Below are 24,513 nucleotides of genomic sequence, written 5' to 3'. Positions count from 1 at the left end.
AACATATTGTACTAGTACTAGCAAAAGATATCCATGATGTGTAAAAACACTGAATGGAAAGGGAATAGGAGCTAAAATCTGTTACTACCACAGGCCATCTGCTCAGGTATTGACTCTCAGAATCTTCAGATCTCTTTGATTACACTCAGACCCAGGAACAGCACCTTCATTTAAGGTCACGTTTTGACTTGTCCCTGGAGGATGGAAGACATGGTAGCTTGAAACAGCACTTTGAACTGCCAAAGATCAAATTGTAACACTGACTGACACACTGAATTGCAGCCCTTAAAAGAAGACAATTATCATTACATCTGCAAGTCCTGGCCAAATTCCAGCTTTAGCACTCCAGCTGTGGGGTTTCTTTGTTTTATGTTTTCACACAAAGTTCTAGGATTTGTTCTACCTCAGTTATAGATGCTACTAGGAAATTCTTTGGTGCACATTTCACTCTCTGTCATCCAAGACAAATACTTACCAATGCTTTCATTTCTTATAAATGGGAACAAGTAGTTTGTCTTTTGCCAGAAATGTGATGCTATCAATGTATCACAAAATCTACAAGCAATTCACTCGCCCATATGTTCACCAAACACTTTTCAGCTCTATCTGGGCATGCTGGATCTGTCTTAAAGCCATCTGGAATCATATGTTGCCAAGTTCTGATCTTCAGTTAAGTACAGTAGCAACTTTCTAAGCTTGTAGTTGCTAAAATGACTAAATTTGGAAGTGTGGTAAAACTGCACTGCAACGGAAGAGCCTGATGAATGAATTGAATGTTTTAGAACCCCAGAATCATACTCCAGTGTTTTCTTTTAGTATTTTTAAAGAAGTACATAAATAGTAAACAACTTGATCTGTATCAATTCCAGAATAACTTCTGAGCAAAACTTTTCCACAGTTTTAACTATTTCTAAATCCTCCTTTGCCCATTCTTTATGAATTGCCTTTTCAAAGAATGTTACTGGCTCTTTTAATTTCAATCCTTCGTCTCCCTAACCTCACTTCTCATCCAGTCTTGCTTTACCCATGGTCTGTTCATCCACTGACATCTGTATTAAACTGTTGGCCACACATATGGCCATTTCTATCAATTGGAGCTACAGTCATTAACTTTGGAAGATGTCTCAGGTACTTGTATTCCCTTAAATAACATCTTCAGAAAAAAATATACAAAGCTCACAGGCCTGTACATGTCATGAGGAAGTACAGCTTGCTGGATTCCCCAGTTACAACCAATAACTGAGTTATCCTGTCTTTAGCAACTGGAGGCATTTGTGTTTGCCACAACAGAGTAAGCAAGCACTGATGCTAAACGGTATTTTTCTTAAATTTTGTTCTCATAAGACCAAGGTGAAAACTTTGAAATACCTTTCAAAAGGTGTTGCCATCAAGAAGAGACACTGCAAATTTATGCTGCAAAATATTCATTTTGTCAACATTTTGCTGATGCTACAGTCAAGTACAATGTTATTTAGAAAGTTTTTAAGAAGCAATGTCTGTGAGTAGGAAGATGTGTATGGAAGTCTTTTACCGATGAATTTTTATTAGAATAGATTTCTTTGATATCAAGTGCTGTGGAGAAGAGACTATACCTTTCTCTCTGTATTGATTTTGTGAATAGATAGTGTTGTAGGTATGCAAACAAACAAACAAACAAACAAACACAATTAACAAGTATTTACCCAAATATGTCAGTAGCACATTATGTTATATAATTTTTCTCTACTATTTTTTCCTATTCTGAAACACTGGGAAAGCCTCATTTCTGACTGTCTGGAACACCTTTGGCACACTACCACTTGCCAATTAAACGAATGCTGAAAATTGGCAACAAAGATTATTGAGCTTGTTCAATATATTTCAGGGCTCACTCAGTGGTTGTGCTTGAATTTGGCTTTACTCCAGCGGCAGAAAAGGCATCAAACAGAGTGTAATGTTCCTCTAATATAGCAAATCAGGAAATGCTGTTAATGTCAGTGAGTTGCAATAATTTTCACTGTCTGCAAGTTGTGCTCCAAATTTTCTTTTCCTTTTTGTTTTTATGTCAGAGTTTCTGAGGACAATAGAGTCAATAAACTCAGCCCCAAATCTGTCTCACTGAAGGAGTACATAGAGCTGCTCTAGTCAGAGGGGTCCAAACTTATTTATCTAAAGACTTTTTCAAAAACAGTCACACCTTCTCTTAATCAGTTTTATATTTTAAAAAGCGTATTGCAAAATTAGAGAATAACAGTCCAAGCTTATTCAGGAATATAATTTTTAAGGCACAGATCTCAGGAAATACATCCTGTCTCAGCTTCCAAAAGCTCTTTTCTACGTTAATATCTTCTTACATTTCCTGTAGCTTTTCCCTGCCCAGATAACCTCATCTTGTGTTTCCATTACCTCATGAGTTCTGTTTTACTCTGACCTGTTTTACTCTATCCCTGGCCTTCATTATGTTTTTGTTAGGGGACATGTATGACCATAAGCTCAATTACACAGTTTCCAAATGGATGATTTGTACTGTTTCTTATTAGAATTTAAATCTATTTAAGCACCAATTCAGCCAGGCTAGTCTTTAGGTTTACCATGTATGGGCAGCCTCTTGGAGGATTTTAGTTGTTTTCTTTCTTCCTGACTCTCTCAAGGTCTGTAGGCAATGCAGTGCCCGAGCAGTGGATAGGGCACGGACCAGTAGATGGTGCTGAAGAACACGCAGCAGCTTCCCGAGCTTTGGGTGTCTCTTCCAGCAAGTGGCTGCCGGTGGTATACGCAGCTGAAGAAAAAAAAGCAACCTGGATTTTCATCTTGTTAGAGTAGATTAGAAATAATGATATTTTCTTGCAATGTTGAGTGAAGAACTTCCAGGAAAACAAAAGAAAACAAAAACAAAAACAACCACCAAAAAAAAACCCAAACAACTTTGTCACAAAAGACAGTCTGTTTCTTCCACTGCAGACCTTATGTTAGGACCTTCTTACTTAAAATCAATAAACACTCTTCTTACTTAAAAAAAAAATACAGTTTTTCATATCCTCGTATAGTCTTTTTTTACTCAACCACTGCTGCTTCTTTTTTAATTTCTTTACATCTCCTTCCAGGATATGAAACTTCTAAGCATGGGGCAGCCACTGTGCACAAAATAATTTTGAGAGATTCACGTATGCCAAGCAGTCAGGAAATGCAAGTCCACCTTGGTCAGATCCTCATCCCTCTCCCTTTAAGTAAATTAACACTGAAACACTTACCTTTGTACAGGCAGCCTAGTCAAGGCTAGGGACACACTCACAAGTTTTCACCCTATACTGAGTTGGAGATCTTCACTTTGATAGACAACAGATAACACTGCTTTTCTTTATTCAAAACCTAGAAGTCTTGAGGCAGGAGGGTAGGTTTTGGATGAGGGTGAATGGAAAAATGGGGAAGGAGCATGGTTGAAATAATTTAGATTGCTGATGGTTAAATACATAAATTCAGTGAATGTGATTGAGGCAGTTTAAATGAGTGACTCTTGCTGTGTCTTTTATTGTATTCATGAATAAAAGATTCAGGGGGCCACTTCACCTGCATCTGTTTTTATCCTGATTCAAATCATTCTAGAATGAAGGAAGCCAGAAATGCTGCCAATAAAATATTCAGCTCCATGAGACCTTTCTGTTGTCTCTTAGGGGACATGGTGTCATTTGGCAAAATTAGTTCAGCTAATTTCAGAAAATTCCTCTATTCCTGTCTGACAGAGCTGCCCACACACACACACCAAGCTCTGCACCCTGCTTTCACAACAGAAAGTGTGTCATTAAGTCCCCAACAACTCACATGCTGGTTCAACAGCACAACTCCCTTTTTCCAGCTTTAACACATTACCCATGACATATTGCAGCTGAGACCAAGGCACATGTTTATTTCTGCTTCAGGGGTGACAATCTCTGGAAGATTCCCTAAAAAGCGTCTTTGTAGTATAAAGATCTCAAAGGGCTGACAGTTTCTAGACAGCTTTATGAATTGCCTTCATTTCAGAAGACATGTTCAGCTGTAGGAGTGAGGATTAAGGGGACAGATGCACAGCCAAGGAAACCTCTTGTTTAACTCTTTCATATGAGAACAGCCATCTCCACCAGCTCCTGCCCACTGGGCACAGGGCCAGGCACAGCTGCTCTCCAGTTCCACCACCTGTGCTGAGCATGCCATGAAGTACAGAGAGGTCTTAGCTGAGCTTCAGACACTCGTCTGCACTGCTCTGCCACAGCATTCCTGGGTGCCAGGGCACCAAGGGTGCCTGATATTGAAATGCTGTATCTCAGTACTTAGCTCTTGGGATATCTCAGGAGTGCTTGGGGGATTCAGCAGTGTTTCACATGCTTCTAGTGCTGTTGGGAATGGTACATTTCCCATTCCAGAGCCTGCAGCACTCCTGGAAATGTTCCTCTAACACTTGACAGTGATTTGTCAGCACCACCCACGTCTGGCAACCCTTCTGTGTAGTTCTGCGTGTGCAGTGTTCACACCATTATCCTTCATCTTACAGCCAAAAGGAGGGGAGGACTCATTCAGGCCTAAGACCAGACCTGAAGATTAACAGCCTTCCACATTCCTCGAAGTTTTGCAACAGCTAAAATGCCTGGGATTTTTTTTTAATATTTAATTTATGCTCTGAAGGGAAGAAATAGGTATTTCACCTTTTGTCTAATGAAGATGACTTTACTTATTCTGTCAAAAATAGTCCTCTGGATATATGAAAACTTCTGTTCCTGTCTGGTTTACAGCACATTGTTTGTAAGGAAATTCTGCAGTGGTAAAAAGCATGGTCTTGTCCAGAAGCTCAGCCCATTAATAACACACAAAGATGCACTGTATTCTGCCAGGCAAAAACATCAGACAAGCTGGAAGCCAGTATGGAAATATTTAATGATTTTTTTTCAGTAGAAGAGCCAGCTACTGTATTTCATTAAAAGGGAGTAGAATTTTAAGTGAAATAACACATAGATTATGTAAAATGTGGGCATTACAGTTTACACTGAAAATAATTTGGGTTTGGGTCACTGAAGCTAAGCTATTATTGAAAAAATGAAAGTATTTTCATATATGATGGCTCAGAGAAACATGTCTGGATTAGCTCAATATAGCATTTCCCTTAAATTTGTATACATGTGATCTGATGCTGTTCTCATTGTATAATCTATATAAAAACTCAGGTAAAATCATGGGTAAGTTTGGAAGAAAGTGTCATTTTGGTCAAGTTTTTCTTCCTTGAATGGATCTTACAAGATGCTGTATTTTAGCTAGGAAGATCTACTGACAGCTTTTCTGACCTTTGGCAGTAAGAGAAAATACAGAGAAACTGAGCTAATCCTATAACTGAGAGCTATAACAGTAATCTGAGTCAAATTGCAAACTGTACTGGGGGCGTTGTATTGCCATCAAAGAGTTACTGCTCAGAATAGCAGAGACTAAATCTGTGGGAATTCCCTGGGCTGATCAGAATCCTGGCTAATCAGTAAGAAGTGATGAAAAAATACAACCAAGCCAAAAGAGTCATACCTCATCTCTGCTTTCCACCACTGGAAGTGACCAGACAGTGGAGCCCAGTTGATATCAGGTTTGGCTTTTAGAACATTTTGGACATATTTAGAGCTTGTTCTACAAATTCCATCTGCACTTCTGCATGTACATACACAGATACGCCTTGAAATGTGCTTGTCCAAGTCATATATTGTCATATGAAAAATTTCTCAGCTGTACATGGACTGATGTTGGCTGCATGACTTGGCTTAAGTTATATAGTCTAATATTAAAGTTATATAGTCTTTACACTAAAAATAACCAAATAACCTATATACCTTTCTTACTAGAGGAAAGCATCTCTAAAATGGAGGATAATTTTCTTTTCATTAATTTAATAATATTGTTCCTCCTACAGTGCAAGTTGAGTATATCTTTTAGTTTTAAAATGTATTCTTCTCTTATGTCTCAGGTAAGCTTTGGGGTTTAAAATATGAGGGTGATCCCCCTGAAGATGATTTAAGGCCTTCTGTATTCCTCTCAACATATTTTTCTCCTTGGCAAAATCACTCTTGAAAACTGTCTAAAAGACAGAATTTATAGCTTCAGGTTAACATGTGCCAAACTGATTTGTCTACAAAAATGAAATAGACATACAGTGTAATGGAAGAGGATTTCCAGGCAACCAAGAGTCATGATAACTGAGTGCCTTATAGCATTACACAATCTTAGAGGCACTAATGCACTGCAAGATAAAGTCCCACCCTTCACAACTCTCAGGAAATGCATATTATATGTGCTTCACAATCTCTGTCTGATTTACTGCTGATATTATAAAGTGCTCTGTAATCTACATCCAGGCTCCAACTGTACTTTAGGAGTACCATCAAGGAAATTAGCATTAATTAGATGGAGGAAAGATGAAAGACTCTAGGAAGCATTTAGGACACAGTAATCATGTTTCCTAAAGAGAGAGACAGAGTGTGGTCAAATAAAGCCGCTGAATGATTAGGTCAGAGGCTCTTGCTTTGCAAGGGCCAAATGCCATGAAAAACACTGCAGCCAGAGCTGAGAGGAGGGCAGCTCTACTTGCTATTTCAATCCAAACCTGCTCCCTCTTCCTCCCCTGCCTGTCCTTACCACAGCCACAGCCAGAGGCTGCAAACTGGAGGCACTCTGGCTGCGTTTGGTGTTCCTCAAAAGAAATGCTTTGGTCACACATAATCTCTGAGGTGTCCAAAATCTGGGAAGTAAACAGCAGAAATAATTGCTTTCTTTGGGGTTGTATTCTAATGGTTTAAAGTGAAGTATTTCCCTGTACTCAGTCCTGTATGGAATGGTGAACAAACTGAGCAGCAGTTTGCCAGAGCTGTTCCTGCAGCAAGAGGGGAATTAAACATGTATATGAAACAAGACTTTTATTGACACGTTATTCTATAGAATATAACCAGCCTGCACTGGTATACAAACTCTCCTACCACCACAGAAACTATGAGCAAGCTGGAAGTATCCTGCAGAAACAACTCCAACATTTAGTGATGGTAAAATAGATGCAAGTCATATTGAAAGTGAGAAGAAAGGAGAAAAATATTTACAGACGTTGGGATGGCTCATGTGAAGTATCTCCTGCTCAATGTAACTGACCTGAGCTGGGATTTGTCTGAACAAAAAGAAGAGTTAAGCATTCAGCTTTCAGTGATCTGCCCTGGCTTTGGTTCCCAGTGTCCCCCCACCATCTGCAGAGCTACTGCATTTCTGGTGTGTGGTGTTGTCACTGCCAAAGGAGGCAAGCTGGTGCTGTAGAGATGTTGTGTGTCTTGCTCTTGTATTCTCTGTTTTCCAGAGTTTATATTTAGAGCAGTGCAATGTATTCTGTCCACCTTACCATGTGAGGTGCATGATGGCACTACAGCCTGAGATTAGAGTATGAGGATTCATGTTCAGCGACTCCCATTACTTGTGGAATCACTTCCACTTATCTGGAAGTGCACAGTGAATGTAAAAAGCTGCACTTCAAGCTTGAAAGCAATTTATCTTCACTTTTCTTAACAGAAACAACCATGGAAACTCTCAAGAAAACCCAGGCTGCAGACTTCCAGGTCAGATAGAGCAAATTCAATCAGTACTTGATTAATGAAAAATTATCCTTTATCATACAGGTTAACTACTAAAAATCTTTGTTCACATTTACCCAGTTACATAAATGTATCAAATTATTAACTGCCAGTGGAAGATAATGTGCTCAGAAATTTGAAGTCTGATCTTCACTGCATCATTGAATCAGAATGTAGTGTCAGCTAACTCAGATCCACCTGAATTACTCCATGCATTAAATGGAAGTCACTTCTATGTCAGAAAGGATATATTAGTAAATAATTGATAATCAGTTGATATTTATTTGATAATCAAGTGTGCTTTGAATCAAAAAATGCACAGTATTATTATCAGCATTAAACTCTCCAGTAGGATATTACTCAGCCCTCAAGGTCTAACAGTTCATGTCACTATATTTGACTTCAATATTGTAATATAATTTTCATTTTGATTTTGTTAGACAAAACTAAGAAAGCCCTTTAAGCAGCCATAGTTTCGTCTAACAATAAAAATGTAAGTGACTTTGGCACCAAACTTTAAAAATTTTAAAAAATATCCCCACTACAGTTTTAACATAAAGGCACTATAAATACTTGAACACAATATTAGAAGTCATAGCTGACTTTGCCTATTTCCATGCTAAGCATGCCATTCTAGGAATTAGATATATTCTTGAAATTTAACATCTGTTGGCTTGCTTTTTAATCTTTTTTTTTCAGTAAGAAATTACTATTCCTTCTTCACTTATATTTCTTCATTATGTTTTTAAGTACATACCAAAATCCAGAATCTACACCTAAAATTAAAAACTTTTTTTTTTTTTGTGAACTAGACACTGATTTTGTGACAGTTTCTCAAGCACAATTTTGTTAGACAAAACTAAGAAAGCCCTTTAAGCAGCCATAGTTTCGTCTAACAATAAAAATGTAAGTGACTTTGGCACCAAACTTTAAAAATTTTAAAAAATATCCCCACTACAGTTTTAACATAAAGGCACTATAAATACTTGAACACAATATTAGAAGTCATAGCTGACTTTGCCTATTTCCATGCTAAGCATGCCATTCTAGGAATTAGATATATTCTTGAAATTTAACATCTGTTGGCTTGCTTTTTAATCTTTTTTTTTCAGTAAGAAATTACTATTCCTTCTTCACTTATATTTCTTCATTATGTTTTTAAGTACATACCAAAATCCAGAATCTACACCTAAAATTAAAAACTTTTTTTTTTTTTGTGAACTAGACACTGATTTTGTGACAGTTTCTCAAGCACATTTTAGCCAGACTACTCTGTCTTTCCCCCTGCCTCACTTTGGATGTCCTTCTATATAGCTGGCAGGGTAGGAAAGCATGAACATTGTAAATGGTGCTACAAATGATGCTACAGTATAGCTGCCAACATAGCCTTTCACTCTATATCTATGAAATTTACTGCACTTCATAAAAAATGGTTCTTGTAATTCTGTCCTGCAAAAAGAATGAGCACATTGTACCATTAAATAAGTTATAAAGATAAGTTATAAAAAAAGACACAAATAAAAAAGTACATTTGTTTATTTTTTAATACCACGCTTTGTAGCCTCACCTCAAGGTCTGATCCAGAGTTTGCAAAATGTTGGGATTGGTAAGGCTAAATTAAGAAACATGATACCAACTACTGCTTAAACAGCACTTAGCATAAAAGCCTCATAGTAGCTATTGCTGATCCATGTTTGTGCACACACCACACTGATGAGAAAACTGCACTGATTGACTGAATGCACACATGGAAGGATTCTTACAACTATTTTTGATGTGAATAAAACTGCACAGGAACTGATGATACGTCAGAGAGACCTGCTGAATGCCCAGGGACACAGGGAACTTTTAAGAAGAATGAAATACAATATCATGTGCTGTTTTTAGAGCAAGGTATGACACAGACTAGGTAGAAGGTCATGCAGAGTCTATCTAACATCAAGGAATAAAAACAGCCTCAACATTTTTATTACTTAGATTCTTATGATTTGGGGAGAAACTATCTTATTATTTTTGGATGCCTGAGTTCTGCAATTACGTGAAATAAATTGCACAGTAAACCAGCTCCTGATAAAGTTTTAATTGGTATCATCTGTTTTTCTGACTGCTTTTACAGATCTCAAAGTAGCTTAGTTGGGAAGGGAGCTGGTGTGCTATAAAAACAGTTATTACTTTAAATAAAACATTTTAGTCAAACAAACTGACTAAATTCCTTAGAATGTATGATCTTGGCAAAACATGATTATCCCTTTTTAATGTTTATCTTTGTTACTTTGTAATAGTCTTTCTGGAAAAGAATGGCTAGGGAACCTCTTTTTGACTGAAAACTCGGAATTAAAGAGTTAATGAAGCAAAACCATGTAATGAGTATAAATTCAACCATGATTAAAAAGTAATTATATCTATTACCTTGCTCACATATATGGAAATGATACCTACAGCCATATCTATGTAAAAATCTATCCCATACCTCCATAAGCAAAGGAGGTATGGAATAGATTTGGAGCACAATCCAAAATTTAGAGGGTTTTTTGGGATTTATTTTCAGCCCTAGCTCACCAAGCACCAGACAAACACATCCTCAGTCATGAGAAAGCCATGGGGCAGCATATGCATTTTGCACAGAAGGCTGCATTCCATTCATGCACTGAAATTAAAGCTAAATAGAAACCGGAGTTCCTCCAGGCAAGAACCATAACTTCTAATTACCAAAGGTAAAAGATAAACTGAAAAAAACAAACATTCTTTCAGATACTGCTAAAATTATGATGTGAGTCTTAGAAATATTTATCTTTCCATCCATGAGTGAACATTCTTCTGGTAACTTGGAGTTTTTCTTGGATTCTTGTTGCTGTTTCACAATCATCTAAGGCTTTATTTGTAGTCTTAGTGGTGCTTATATAATTACATAAATCTAAAAAAAAAATAGAATGGCTGATTATTCTAAATTCCAGTTAAAATAAGTCAATTGGAAAAGGAACTACACCTCAGTGTTTCAGAGGGTCATATATTTATGTGCTCTACAGGCCACAGAATGAACGATCTTGTCACAGGAGATCACCAGGATTTCTGTGAGATCTCAAATATAATTAAATGTCTAATGTGGATTCACAATAAGCCACAAAAGGAAACTGTGTCTAAGTCTTTGGTAGTCCTGAAAAAATGTTAGAGCTGGGTTGAGCGAGAAATGAGACTATCTCCAGTGAGAGCTTGTCTTTGAGAAAGCACTCAAGAAACCAAGTCTAATTAACTGGAAGTACAGTATCAGAGTTGATTAAATGTGCAATTGAGGATAGGACCAGGTGAAATCTGCCACGGATGCTTTATGTCTATGTGGCACCAACATACATATCTTTGGGATTTCCTAGACCTCCTGCCTCCCCACAAAGCCCAGTAATTAAAGTGAATTCTTCCCATAAGTGTCAAACTGATTGCACAGGGTGTATCATACGTGCTTCCCAAACTAGCAGGCATTGGGTGAGTGAGGTATAGATCCACACACAGTACAGAAGTCTTTTACCACTGTACAGAAGCCAGGTCCAAAACTGTCAGCTCCCATGTCAATTCAGGGCATATGCAAAACACCATCTGACCTTTCACCATTAATCTCCAGGAAGGCTGAAAATCCCAGACAAATATAGAAAGTGATAAAATTTCCCAGGCAAGATTTCCAGGTAGAAAGAAAGAGGGCACATGTTTTGAAACAGAAAGCAAACAAAAAAGGGAATGTGCTAGGAGTGGCAGTTTTGCTGGATCATTCACAACTGTTAATGCATGCTATTGCTGTTGGAAATTAATAAAATTTTCAGAAGTCCTCCTGCAGAAGCATGTCCTGCTAATGGCTACTTGTCACAAATGAGTGTTTTAAGGTCATGTAAGGAATCATGTTATCAAATCATGTAATCAAAAGTCTTGTTGTATATCAGTGGACAGAGCTGGATGAAACTCAGTTCAGATTCATTGCATATTTTTTACATTATGACAGTTGCCTTCTTCTGTTGATCAGGTCAGAAAGGTCTTAAAGGCATTAAACTGTATTAAAGGCATACAACTGTAATTTCTCTTGCTTGGGATTAAAGAAAACCTTAGCAGGAACGGCATAAAACATGCTGAGAAATTCTCTTCATAGTTGTTCATAATGAAAAACCAAAAATATGTAATAAAAAGTACAAATCACAGTAAAAATGCATGGTGTTTAAAAGTAGAAATAATTTTCAATATTTTTGGAGTAGTGGTGGTACTAGTAGGGTAAACTGAATTTTGTAAGCAGAATCATTTACAGAGCACAACAGATCTGACTCCACTTTTTCAATTACAAACTGAGTAACAATAGCTCACATCTTTTGCACATGCTTTCTGATGTGCTCCACAACAAACTCTTGTAGGTGAGAAGTCCCTGATCTTTTGGCTGTTTTCCAGTCCCAGGATGTTCACTTTCCCTTTCAGTGTGGGCTTAAGGCAAAAATGGCAAAAAAACCAAACCAAACCAAACCAAACCAAACCAAACCAAACCCAAAACTATAGGAAAACATTCAAGGAATCTCTTGGTACTGGGTCCTGCTCACTAGTGTGTTATTGTGTTTGGACTGCTAAAAAAAGAAACCAAGGCACAAAGTCAAATCAGGTCAGAAATCACTGTATTTCCGTACTGTAATATGCACTGTATGCCACCATGAGTAGTTTAGCTACCATACCCTTCTCCTTTGGAGATAATATTCTCCATCTAGTAAGAATTTGCTGCATGTTCAATGCCTCCCTACCACTTCTGAATATCCAGGCCAAGAAATGTGCACCTGTGGATCCCAGTACACAGCTGGAGCAACATTCCAGAAGGCTCCTGCAATGACTCATCAGCTCTGATCCTGTTCACCACTCCAATTAATGAAAGAAATAATAGTTTCAAAGTCCAGTTTTAAGCCTTTTATCCAGAACCACTTGGCCACTGCTAAAAAATTAGTTACCTCCTCTGATATACATGGAGATACAGATGTTTTACAGAGAACACTTTAAAAGTATATTAATCTTCACTTAAAAGTTGATGTGTCAGTGCCTTAGCTTAGTGTGCTACATTAAGGACTTGCTTTTAAAGTACAATGTTATCTACTTAGCGCAGATTCTTTCATTTCCTTTTTTATTCATTGCATTGTGCAATTGTCCAAATATAAGGTAGATTAATATAAGGAAGAAAAAATACATGTAAAAGAAAACAGGAATTAATTGATCACTATTAGTCTGAGATTTTTGGTCTGCACCTTCTTCAAACTAAATGAATGACATGGTGATGTAGGGCAGACACAAACACTGTTTCTAATAAATATCTATGATTTTGATGTTATCACGGATGTTTTTACATTTCAGCTCCCCTGAAGCCTGTGGAGTTTCCTTCTAATTTACACTATGCTTAATGAAAGCAGAATCAGCCCTTTTAAAGATCATAATTATATCAGAATTTGGCCTGTCCCATACTTACTCCTTTTCTCCTTAACCTAGTAACAAATAGTAACAAAGAAAAGCTCTGGGTAGAGGCTTAAAGCATTAAATTTTTAATTTGAAGGATGATGAAATGGTAAATGATCTCAGCTTTTCCCTTCTATCAATTAAACAATACAAAATGCCACATTATGTGATTATGCCATTTTCTTTATGAGACCTGTGTTGTGGAAATGAATACTGATAGTCACATTTGCTTGCTGACAAAAAGCATATTAGTGAAAGACACAGCTACTGTTGAAGTCTTGTCCCAGGAAATCATAGGAAATTCTCTTTTCACTCTTCAAAACTTGGAAAAACAAACAGAGAAAACATAAGACATAGATGACCTGATAAAAGTTACACAATTATTGTGAGACGTTTAAGAGGAAACACATAAATCTCTGCAGTCAGACACAGATTTAATCCAGTTCCCACTTCCCCTCTGAGGTGCCCCCAGCAGAGCCCTGGTGGGGCCGATGCCAAACCCACCCCCAATTAGTGCAGCAGGTCGCTCACTTCACTCCTGGCAGACCCTCACCACACGGCCAGAGGGATGCCAGCACATGAGGGGAGCTCCTGTTCTGCTCCAAACCCCTCAGGGCTGCACAGCACCACTGCAAGGAGTCATTGTGCAGCAATCAGGCAGTGCTGTGCTCCTACACACCCGCTGTCCCCAGTCCACCCCCAGCTGCAGAGAGAGAGAAAGGCACCCGGTACTAGAGGGTCATTTCTGCTGGAAGGTCAGGAAGCACCACAAGGATGCTGGAAAGAGCTTGGATGTCTTGAGAGAGACACAAACAAGGGCGAGGTGTGGCTTGTGTTTTGAACCTACAGAGGGGTGACTCTCACTGTCAAACCAAACAGTTGTCACAGAACCAGCCTCAGGCCTGTCTGAACTGGTGGATCCAGAAGCACTTCCAATCCCATGGGTCAGGGCAGCCCAGGCACTTCCCAGCTGTGTATGGGAGATAAACTTGGACACATGCTGGCTCCTCCCTGTCCTGGTTTCTGCTGGAAGCAACATGGAAACTCAGCAGAGAGCTGCCATGTGCTCAGGGCAAGATGACAGCACTGTGGGGAGATCAGGATCCTCACTGGATACTAATGCAGGCATCTGCTCTCAGCCTGGACACAGCCTAGATGCGTCAGATCCATTCACCATGGATACTTGTGTTTCACAGGAAATGGGAAAGACCCTTGAAAATCAGTGGGGTGAGGTTGGTTTGTAGCAGTTTAGAGCCCAGGGTGACCTAATGGTGCTGCAATTTCGCAAACTCACATTCCTCAATTCAAACACACCATGAGCTAATCGATGATCCATTTGTCTCCCCATTGGATAGCAAATAATAGGGGTTTAGATGCCAAATAGGAATGTGGCACAACAGGGGAAATTTAAAGCTTCTATTTATTTGGGTCTTCCCATATTGATATCAGCAGTGATAGGAGGGCCAACTGAGCAGGAAGGATATTATGGGCTGTTGCCTGCTTTTTGCAACCAATTCCTTTCAAATCCATGCAGGATGTAGCCTTGTCATCCTGTTTGAAAACATTCTTCACATGTTGGAGTTTTCAATGCTAAGAGAAAAGGTGGCCAAAGGGTTTCTTATGGCCACAGGGATCAGAACCACATATATTTGTGAGGATGAGCGTCACAGAGTAACACTTTATGTCATCCTGCTGGCTCACTGCACCTGTGCAGGCATTGTGTTTTTTAGGAAGTGTTTCAGTTTACAACATCCTGTTCTATGCTGCTGAAGCCACAGCTATTTACAGCACATGGAACTACTACAAGGGCTGGAATGTAGGAGTTCAGTGTTTCTTGACTCTTCCCCAGTGTTCATTGTCATGTCCGCACCCACGGAAATTACTCTTTAGCTGCAAGGTGATTCAGTTCAGATCAGTATTTATCTCTCTGGTCAATAATTTCCTTTCAGGTAATTCCTGTTGAGGAGCGTAAAACTCTTATACCTTGCAGAAAAGGAGTTCCCACAACAGCAAGGCATGTATAATAATGTCATTGGCACTAGTTTTGGTAAGAGAATTTGATTCCCAGTCAGGACTTCCTGTTTAGGGCCCATTTTGCCAAATCTCAGCAGAAAAGTATCAGCACATTACACAGGAGTTAATAATGAACTATAAAGCCACTGCTTGCATGCTGCATCATTTTAGGATATTGGTTTTAAGAGTATTTTCCTTTTAAGAGCATTTTCCCAGGCAAAATCCCTGGGACTGCTCCACAGAAGAGAGTGTTAGACATGGTGACTGACTTTAAAGACAAAAACTTTAATTTCAAAGTTTGAATTTTAAATATCTAACAGTTTTTCAGATTACTTTAAAAATGATCCCTTCTTTCTTGTTGGTCAGTGTGTGTGGAGGGATGGGCGCTGTGAGGCCCGAGAGCACCCCCAAACACTCTGGAAGCCTTGTAGGGGGGTAGACCCATTCTCTGGTAGGCTGCAGATCACAGCACAGGTCTCTGACAGAATTACATTACAAGGATTTGTCAGCACTTGTTCTGTTTCACAGCTAGGAAGTGCAGTTCCATGCAGAGAGGCACTATCAATCAGCACGCAATTTCTGCAGGATGTCATGAATCACAGGTTGCAGGACATCCTCCTGAAAGGCTCCATAAATTCTGACTCATTTTTAAAATAAACACAAGACAATAGCAAGCAAGACCAAACAAAGGTAAATATGAAAGTACTGAAATGCTCATGTCTCCTCCCAGCTGATACCTTCCTCCCTTCTTCCAGCCACTGAGGTGCTGAGAGCTCCTTCAGGAAGGATTGTCTCTGCATCTCTGTGTGCACATCCAACCAAATTGAAGCCTGAGTAAATCTTTGTTCAGGACTTCAGGAACTGGTTGGCTGTGAGCAAATGCTGAGTAAGACCACTTCCTTTCTTGATGGAATTCACTAAGGAATTTATTGTGGCAGCATAAGGAATCAGCTCTGGCATTTTTCTTCAATGATGCATATTTTAAGCTGGACATGTCATGGGAGAGTCATCACATGACATTTTCCCATGGTTCCAAGGTCTTGTTTTCCAAAACTGTATAAAATATACAACTGAGATTTGCACATCAGTTAGTAGTCCACATAAAAATGGAATAGATTGAGAAGAAAAGTCATCTCTTCAAGGGTAGAAATACAAGACAACCACACATGGCTGGAAATACAAAGCTGAGCACTAATACCCTAGCTTTAAGTTGATGCAGCTCCACCATGATTAGCTCCACCATTAAACTGAAGATTAATGAGTCTTCTTTAAATATTTGTAAGGAACACAAAGCTGATGGGAAATAAAAACACTCTCACTTCTTAAAAATCAGATCAAACCTGAGGAAAATTAGATTTTGGAAGCAATTTCATTTTTTTCTGATTTATAGCCTTAAACAGAAACAGAGAAGTCAAATGCAATGATTCATGCAACAAATTGTATAAGTATTCAGAGAGACTGAATAAACAAATGGTTGCAGAGCAGTGTGGTTTTCTGTTCTCTATGGAGTGCTAGCTCAGATCTGGGAAGGTTCCTTATATTTCATATTGGCTGCATTTACAGGAGGACTTATAACAAACTTCTGTACTTTTAAAAAATCATCAGACACCATCAATTCAAACCTATAATCTCATTTGGGTTAATGCACACCTCTGTGTAGCAATCTGAGAGCTGTTTTGGACGCTTCAGAGCACTGGCCACTGCAAGTAATGAAAATTTGTAACAAAAATACTCTGTGTGTTTCTAGTAAACTGGCAGGTGTTACTAACTGACTATTTGTTCCACAATATTGGCTGCATTTACAGGAGGGCTTGTAACAAACCTCTGTACTTTTAAAAAATCATCAGACATTATCAATTCAAACCTATAATCTGGTTTGGGTTAATGCACAACTCTGTGTAGCAATCTGAGAGCTGTTTTTGGAAGCTTCAGAACACTGGCCACTGCAAGTAATGAAAATTTGTAACAAAAATACTCTGTGTGTTTCTAGTAAACTGGCATATGTTACTAACTGACTATTTGTTCCACTCCAGAAGTTCTGACAGACAGAATAAAGTTTAATACACCTACAGCAAATGACAAATAGGAAAAAAAAAATCAACATTTAACATACCAGGTCCCAAATAAAAACCTCTAAGTGTTGTGGTTACTTAAGAAAAACAAACTACATCATTCAGCAGAAAGACCTGATTAAGGTTTGGTGCACATCTTCAATAAAATATGTATTCCAGTCATATCAGTTTTCTTAAGAGGTTACTCTTAAGAAATAGTTTAGCTAAAACAGAATGCGATTTAAAATATTAACTAAGTGACAAAATTGAAACATAAGCACCTGATTCTGGACCAAGCCAGTGGAGACAAAATTCCTACCTGAATTAAGTGGGTGTTTTCTTGTTACACTAACAATGCACCATTGGCATGTAGTTAATGGCCGGTTTGTAGGCTGTTTACACATTTAAAAAGATTAGTCCCTTTGTTTCCCAAATGATATCCCAGGATGGCAACATATTTATGTATGTGTGGGATGGCAAGGAAAGGACAGAAAGAGTTAAGATGGTTAAATTCTTCAGATGAAAGGATTTTTGTCTGAGGATCAAAACCCAACACTATCACCAGCAAAAGAATTTTTGCAGCACTGTCATATTTTTATCTGATTCAATTTGATCAGTGTTTTAATCATATATGGTACATTGTTTATTTAGCCAGACGTCAGGCCATCTAATTATATAACAGAAGCATTGTAAAAAACATTACCATAATTGATGTGAAGGCTTTTTTGTATTTTGTTTCTACTAATGCTTTTCAATCTAAAATAAATAATAAATCTTTACTGTGTGTAACAAAAAGGTGTGTCCTGGGTTAGCTACTTCCATCTTTCTCAAATTGCAAACTCCTAAAAATTTTCCTGTGCAGATCCATACCTACTGACAATAAGCATTCTTTTCTTAATTATCATCATAAGACCCTCAGAACTGGGCACCAGGGGCCCACAGATAACAGGTTCAAAACAAGTGCTTCAAAAGCAAATAGCAACTCACTTCTCTCAACCACTTTGGGGCCACTGGAGAACAGGAAAGAAGTCAGATCTTTACAATCTTGGGGGTCTTGGTGGTTTCAGGCTTGGTTTGTGGATTGCATAAACTGTGAATTAGAGAATATTTGTGGGACTGTGGAATAGGTAATTTTATTTTGCATTTTAGATGCAGATTTTGATATAGCTAATCCCATTTGTGAGAAGAAATAAGTAGAGGTAGACTTGGTTCCAAGTCTAGTAAAGGCAATCTTATAAAGTGCATTTCTTTAACTGATGCCTGCATATGATTTCACACCAGCATCATGTCACTGATATTAATAGTTATTCTCAGTTTACAGTAAAATGAACTGAGAATCAATTTCATAGTCCTTAAACAATATGCAAAAGCCAACACAAGAAAACATGAATCATTCCCTTGTTTCTGGTAGGAACAGAACCTCAAAAATATATTAATGGCAAAGAAAATGTGTAATTGTTGATTTTTAGTCAGCTCTAAGCACATGAACAGCAGAGCTCTGCCCAAGTGTATCTACTGTGGCACTGTGTTCAGTTATGGGCAGACCGCGATGTCTGAGGTTGTATTTACTGGTTTTAACTGTGTGCTCAACTGCACCATTCTGTGGTGTGCTGTGGGAAAACTGGTCTGGCCTTTGTGAGTACCTGTACAGATGAGACTTTGTCCCATAAACACAGTAAACTACTTTCAGCTTGGCATGCTGCAGTTTTCTCTCTGCAACCTCTGTCCCAATCAGTGGTGAGGCAGGAATCCAACTTGGAGCACTGATCTGTTCCAGCTGTTGGCATTAATGCAACCTTCATTTTGGAACGAAGAGGTAAATGCAAGACATGAGACACGTTTGAAGGCATTTTCTCAGTGACTTGCTGTTAGCCAGCAGCATGCCTGGCTAACAACATGCAGACATGGGGGCAGCTGATGCAGATTTTTGTAGCTGTGCAATCCCATCCTGCTGATCAGTGATGCTGTGGTAAGGCAGTGAGCAGTGAGCAGAAAGCAATAAAACAACCCTGTGCTGCAGAGTAGAAAGGGTGTTGGAAGAGTCAGATTTACAAGAAGAGGAAGGTTCCATGAAGCTGTTGGAAGAGCTTGCCTCTTTACTTATCTAGTTAAGATGAAACTCCCTACCTCTTTCTGCAAGCTCTTCCTTCCAGTACTATAAACCGGAGTAGAGCTCTACTTCTAATCTGCATGAAAATAAGGAATAAAACCCAATTTGGGTTGTCCTGCTGGATTCCCAAAGTGTTTACAAAAGAGTTTAATGGAAGTGAAACTTAAGGAGCAATTATTTAGCTTATTGGGAAGGGTATGAGGAATATGGGATGTACACGTGATATCTGGATTTGAGACTGAAATCTACACTATTACCTTTGCTCTATACTCTGTGAACTCTCATTTTCAGTAAGAGAAGGTCATGTAAAACGACTCTTCCCCAGCCCACATCCACACCCAGCCGACTTCAGCATTTCCTAATTAGGTTATATTCATTCTTTATAATGTGCTTGTAATAGATGTGGTGGTGTAGTGTAATCTCAACTGATATTATTCACTTCCCAGGAATGTACAGCTGAAGCTGCTCTGCAGGCTCTGACTGAAAACAATGGGTGTGCAGCTGACAAATAGAAGTAGCTACTTTACATGCCCTGGTCTATTTGGATGCCATTGTTTAAGTGATGTCTGCTGAACAGGTATTCACATTAGAAAAACAAGCACCATTACAATTTTCTGATGTGGCAGCTATTTTTGAAACTCATTAAAACTTGCTAGAGCTTTTTCCCATGCAATGAAAAACTGGAATTGCCTGTTGTAATATTGGCTGGCAGTTATGAATGGCTTCAGCTCACATTTTATAATGAAGAAGTGAGCTCATGCTATATAATTGTGGGCTATCCCCAAGAATATTTTTATTCAGCATTATTGTCAGACTAAATTAAAACCGCCAAAGAGCCCAATTTCTCAAGATGCCAGGTGCTCTCAACTCCCACAGCAGTTAATGGGAGACTACTCAGCAGTTTCAGAATTAGTCCCTAAATGCTGATAGTGATGCTCAAATTTTCATGTTAAGCAAGATAATTTGCAGAGCTGTTCTTCTATTCTTCTTTTTCTTTGTGAGTATGCATTGCCAAAATTATTATTCATTCGATTTATTCTATCCACTTATTGCATTTATGTAGAGCTACTGTCATATCCTTTCAAATGACTTGTGGTTTATTTTCCCCCTTGTAAGTTTAAAACAAGCATTGATGTCCTTTTAAAGAAAATTACTTAGTGATGTATTTGAAGCTGCTGTTGATCACAGACAGTGGCACATGTCTGGCACTAGATTCTTGTTTGCATGCCCTCCCACCAAACACAGCGGAATTTTTGTCCTCATCTCCCTGAGGTGTTCTGCAAGGAAAAGTGCTCTGAGCTTAGAGGACCAAGAGAGCAGATGAAAAGAGAAAGGAAAAGCTCTGAGGCAATCAGTGAACTACCACCTTCTTCCACTGGCTGAATCACCACATCACTCCATGCACTCCTCCAGGCATTACTGGGCAGCCTGGCAAGACTGGGAAGGAGGGGGAAGATTGGTACCTGCACACATCCATCCTTCCACTCGGCATTTTACAATGCAGTAGGAAAATGCAGACTAGGAAAGCCAAATCTTGTGCAGGGTTTGAATATCAAAAACAGTTGAAAGTCAAACATCCATCACTAATGTGTACAAGGTCAGGCAAAGCCCTTGCTCAAACTGTGGGTATATTAGTCCTTCTTTTCTCCCCTGAGTCCAAAGTGTTATCACCACAGAGGACAATGAGTTAAAGCCAAGTATGGTCCTCTGGAAATCAGAGGTCATGGAACAAGAGTTGAAAAAAAAGGGTTCCAAATATTATAAGTCTTTCAACACTGTTTTCTAGGTATTCTGTTAAATATCCCACTGGGAGGCTTCTTTTCGTCAAACTAAACCACATTTCTTTGGACTCTCTTCTCTGAGTGATTTCAAATATATAAAGAATTTAGATGAAAAACAGATCTGTATTTTTTCATCGCTTAAAACATGGTAGTAAATGCTCACTTCTCAGAAGAGTGATAGTGATTTTATTTATAGAAATTCCCAAAGTGACAGTTACAGAAATAATCTGTGGCAAACAAGTTGCAGAAGACTTTTTCCCTCAGTCAGATCATATCCTTGCTTTCCAATGCTGTGTAATAATCTCAATGAAAAGAAGCTTTATTATGTAGCACTGATCATTGTTTTCACTTGGTAAGAGCAAACAGTGAGCATAAAGTTGGGCAAAATAACAGCCTCCTAATAGGATTGTTATTAAGATCGTCCCACTGTTCTCTGGGGTCATTGAGAGAAGAAATTAGACTGGTTTGCAGCCAAGAAAAGATGTAAGTTGTGTATCTGCTGGGAAAACAGAAAAAATACAGATAGTGAAAAAAATGAGACTATGGGTCTACCTCAGGAGTTGTGGATTTTCTACCAGTCATGAATTCAGGAACAGAGGATAAATGAAGATGTGAAGGAATATCCTGGGTATGTGGTTGACCAATTTGCCCACAGTGCCACAGGGCTCTAGGAGAGACTGTGAAAAGTGAGATTTGTATGCACTATGCAGCAGCCCATTTTAGGGAACTCTAAAGGGGCTGCATCTGCCCAGGAAAAGAGCATGGCAATAAGTGCTTGATCCTCCACTGGGGCACAATGTGGAGTAGATGACTCCAAAGTCCCTTCAGTTCTGACCCTACAGTTCTATAGTTGTCTATAGTATAGTCACTCCCTGAAGTAAATTATCAGAAATGTAGTATGCTTGGACATGTGTGCACTGGTAATCTACGAGTTACTAAAACAGAGCCAAATATTTAGACCATTCCTAGATAGCATTGCTAAATGCTATTTAGCAATAGTGTTTCAGAATGCATTCTTCAGGAACCCTGGAAAATGGAATTTTCGATAAAGGTTTTAGTCACATTTTCTTGTTTGTGTTGGTATTATAAAGTTTTTACATTAAACAATTTAACACTTTAATTTCCAGAGCTTATGTTATTCATGTGTACTTTAGAAATCATAAAACCTTTTAAACAGACAATTTCAAAGTAGAACAGACTGCTTAACAATCCTTACTAAACTCAAGGTCTACCTTTAGCTAAAAGAAGAGCAAAAGCACCACACACTTAAGCTGGTGTATATAAATAAGCCCAATATTATGACGAATAGAAGTTCTCCTGATTCAGCAAAGCACTTAAACAGATACTTACTTTAAACTCCAGTTTTAATTCCTAATAAAAGAGGTTTGAAATTAAAAGGAGAGAAGGCATAAATCTGTCAAACTCAAGAGACTTAACAACAGAAGACCCCCTCACTCCTTTTCGGTGCTCAATTAAAAATCTGCATATTTTTAATAATTCTGATACTTTAGCTGTTAAGAAGTGGAAGAAAATCATAATTGAAGTTCTCCTAGGAACCTTGGTTCTGCCTCTGACCCCTACATGTGTGTGCTTCAGTGTTTCCCATAACATGCTTATCTGGGAAAGGGATTGGGTTTTTTCTGCAGAGAAACTAGAACTTCGCTCTAAACCATTACTGCGTTAAAACACAAATGGTATTGATGGGTACACATATCACTTCCCTATTTATATGTCCTTTGCTCCTACCTAAGAGAACAAACCAGTATCATTAGGGCCTATGATGGCACACTTGGGTGCAGTGCAGAGTGCTGCAGCCAGGCTTTGATGTCCTTGGGGTGACTAACATGGAACTGGACAAGGTAAGAGCAATAATACAAGACACCAGAAATGGCATGGCTGCGTCTTCAAATTGGCTTTTAGGGCTGGAGTAAAGCAGTTAAAATGTGCATGATCTCAGGTGGGATAAAGACAAGCAGAAAAGAAGGAATGAAGAATGAAAAGCTGGAACAGGTGCCACAGATCAGAGGTGCAAGAGGTCACAACATGAAAGGGCACAAGAGAGAAACTTGAGTAAAACCAACTGTAGCACACTACAGTGGCCCACAGGTTTGAAACCCAGCTCTGGAAAGAAGAACCAAGGAAATATTCAGAAGAGGCAGGGATGTGTAACATGACTGGAACAAGCTTTTGACTGAGCTACTGTCAAGTGTTGCCAGCCTGTTATTATAGCAAATGAATCCATGTGTCTGCTTCTTTTGTCCTCAGAAACAGTTGTGTGGATTTTCTTCAGCTTCAGCACATGGTGCCACACACATGCATGGCCACACAAATGTCCCTCCTGAACTAAAAGGAAGTAAGAGCAATGTCATCCCGTCAGTGTCCCTTTTAAAAAGCTTTAAACCACTTAAATTAGGTTCCTAAATGAGAACTTAGTCTCAAGCATAGAGTTGGTAGATGAAAGGTAGCATGGAGTGCATTCACACAGCATAAATAATTGAATAATTGCTAAGTTGGAAAAGTATCCAAAGAAGCCAGGAATTATTACAGAATTCTTTTTTCTTTTGCTTACACAAACTTTATAATAGCTGTTTTCTCTGACTGTCCTTTTGTATAAACTGGGAGCAGCCTCTGGGCAGCTCTAAAATTTACTTTGGCTTCTGCAATAGCACTTAAGAATTACTGGAACTGTGCAGACTCTGGCCATGCCTCCAGTGCTGTCAGAGGCCAGGGCACAGAGCCATCCCAATCCCCTGGGCAGCAGCCTCCAGCCACCTGCTGTGCCACTGCCTGCTCCCACCTGAGAGCCTGCACACAGGGCAGGACTGCTTGCACAAAGCCCTTGCTCCCATGGAGCAAGCAACTTCACTCATCCTTGGCTGTTCAATGACAGATGGAGGGCTTGTGGGGTTCTTTATCATTATGATATGTAAATCAAATGGTTAAAAGTATTTTCACAGAATTGAAAATATTTCAGCAATGAGAAACTGTGAAAAATGTGAGAGGACACTATTTTCTCAGTTTCATTTCAGATAGCAGGATTGGGCCATGCATGGCATGATGCTTCCTGCCCAGAGACATCACCCTGTATGCATAAGGGCATAAGTGGTCTGCAGGCATGCTGAATATTACAGTCTCAACACCTTGAAAGGAATGTGTTCTCTGAATTTGGGTACTGTATTTACAAAAAAAGAAAATACAATTACCCTGTGGTAAAGTGCTTTAGGGTCAGAGTGCTCCAATGCAAAGAGAGCAAAGGGGAAAATTATCTCACCCAGATGTGGGTATGTAAACATAATTTAAACTAAGTATACAAGTTTACATACAATGCATCCACTGTTTACACTGATTTTAAAACACCATATGTAATGAAAATTATGCAAATATTTAGAAAAATATCTTAGCCTGGGTAAGGTATATACCACACTTAATATTTCAGTAATGGCACATGCAGTGCTCGTACAGCAGTGCCAAAAGTAACATTTTGAAAAATGACCCTTCGGTAAAAC

This window comes from Passer montanus, unplaced genomic scaffold, assembly GCF_014805655.1.
Source record: "Passer montanus isolate IOZ18808 unplaced genomic scaffold, ASM1480565v1 scaffold40, whole genome shotgun sequence".
Classification (NCBI taxonomy): domain Eukaryota; kingdom Metazoa; phylum Chordata; class Aves; order Passeriformes; family Passeridae; genus Passer; species Passer montanus.
This window is presented reverse-complemented; position numbering follows the sequence as displayed.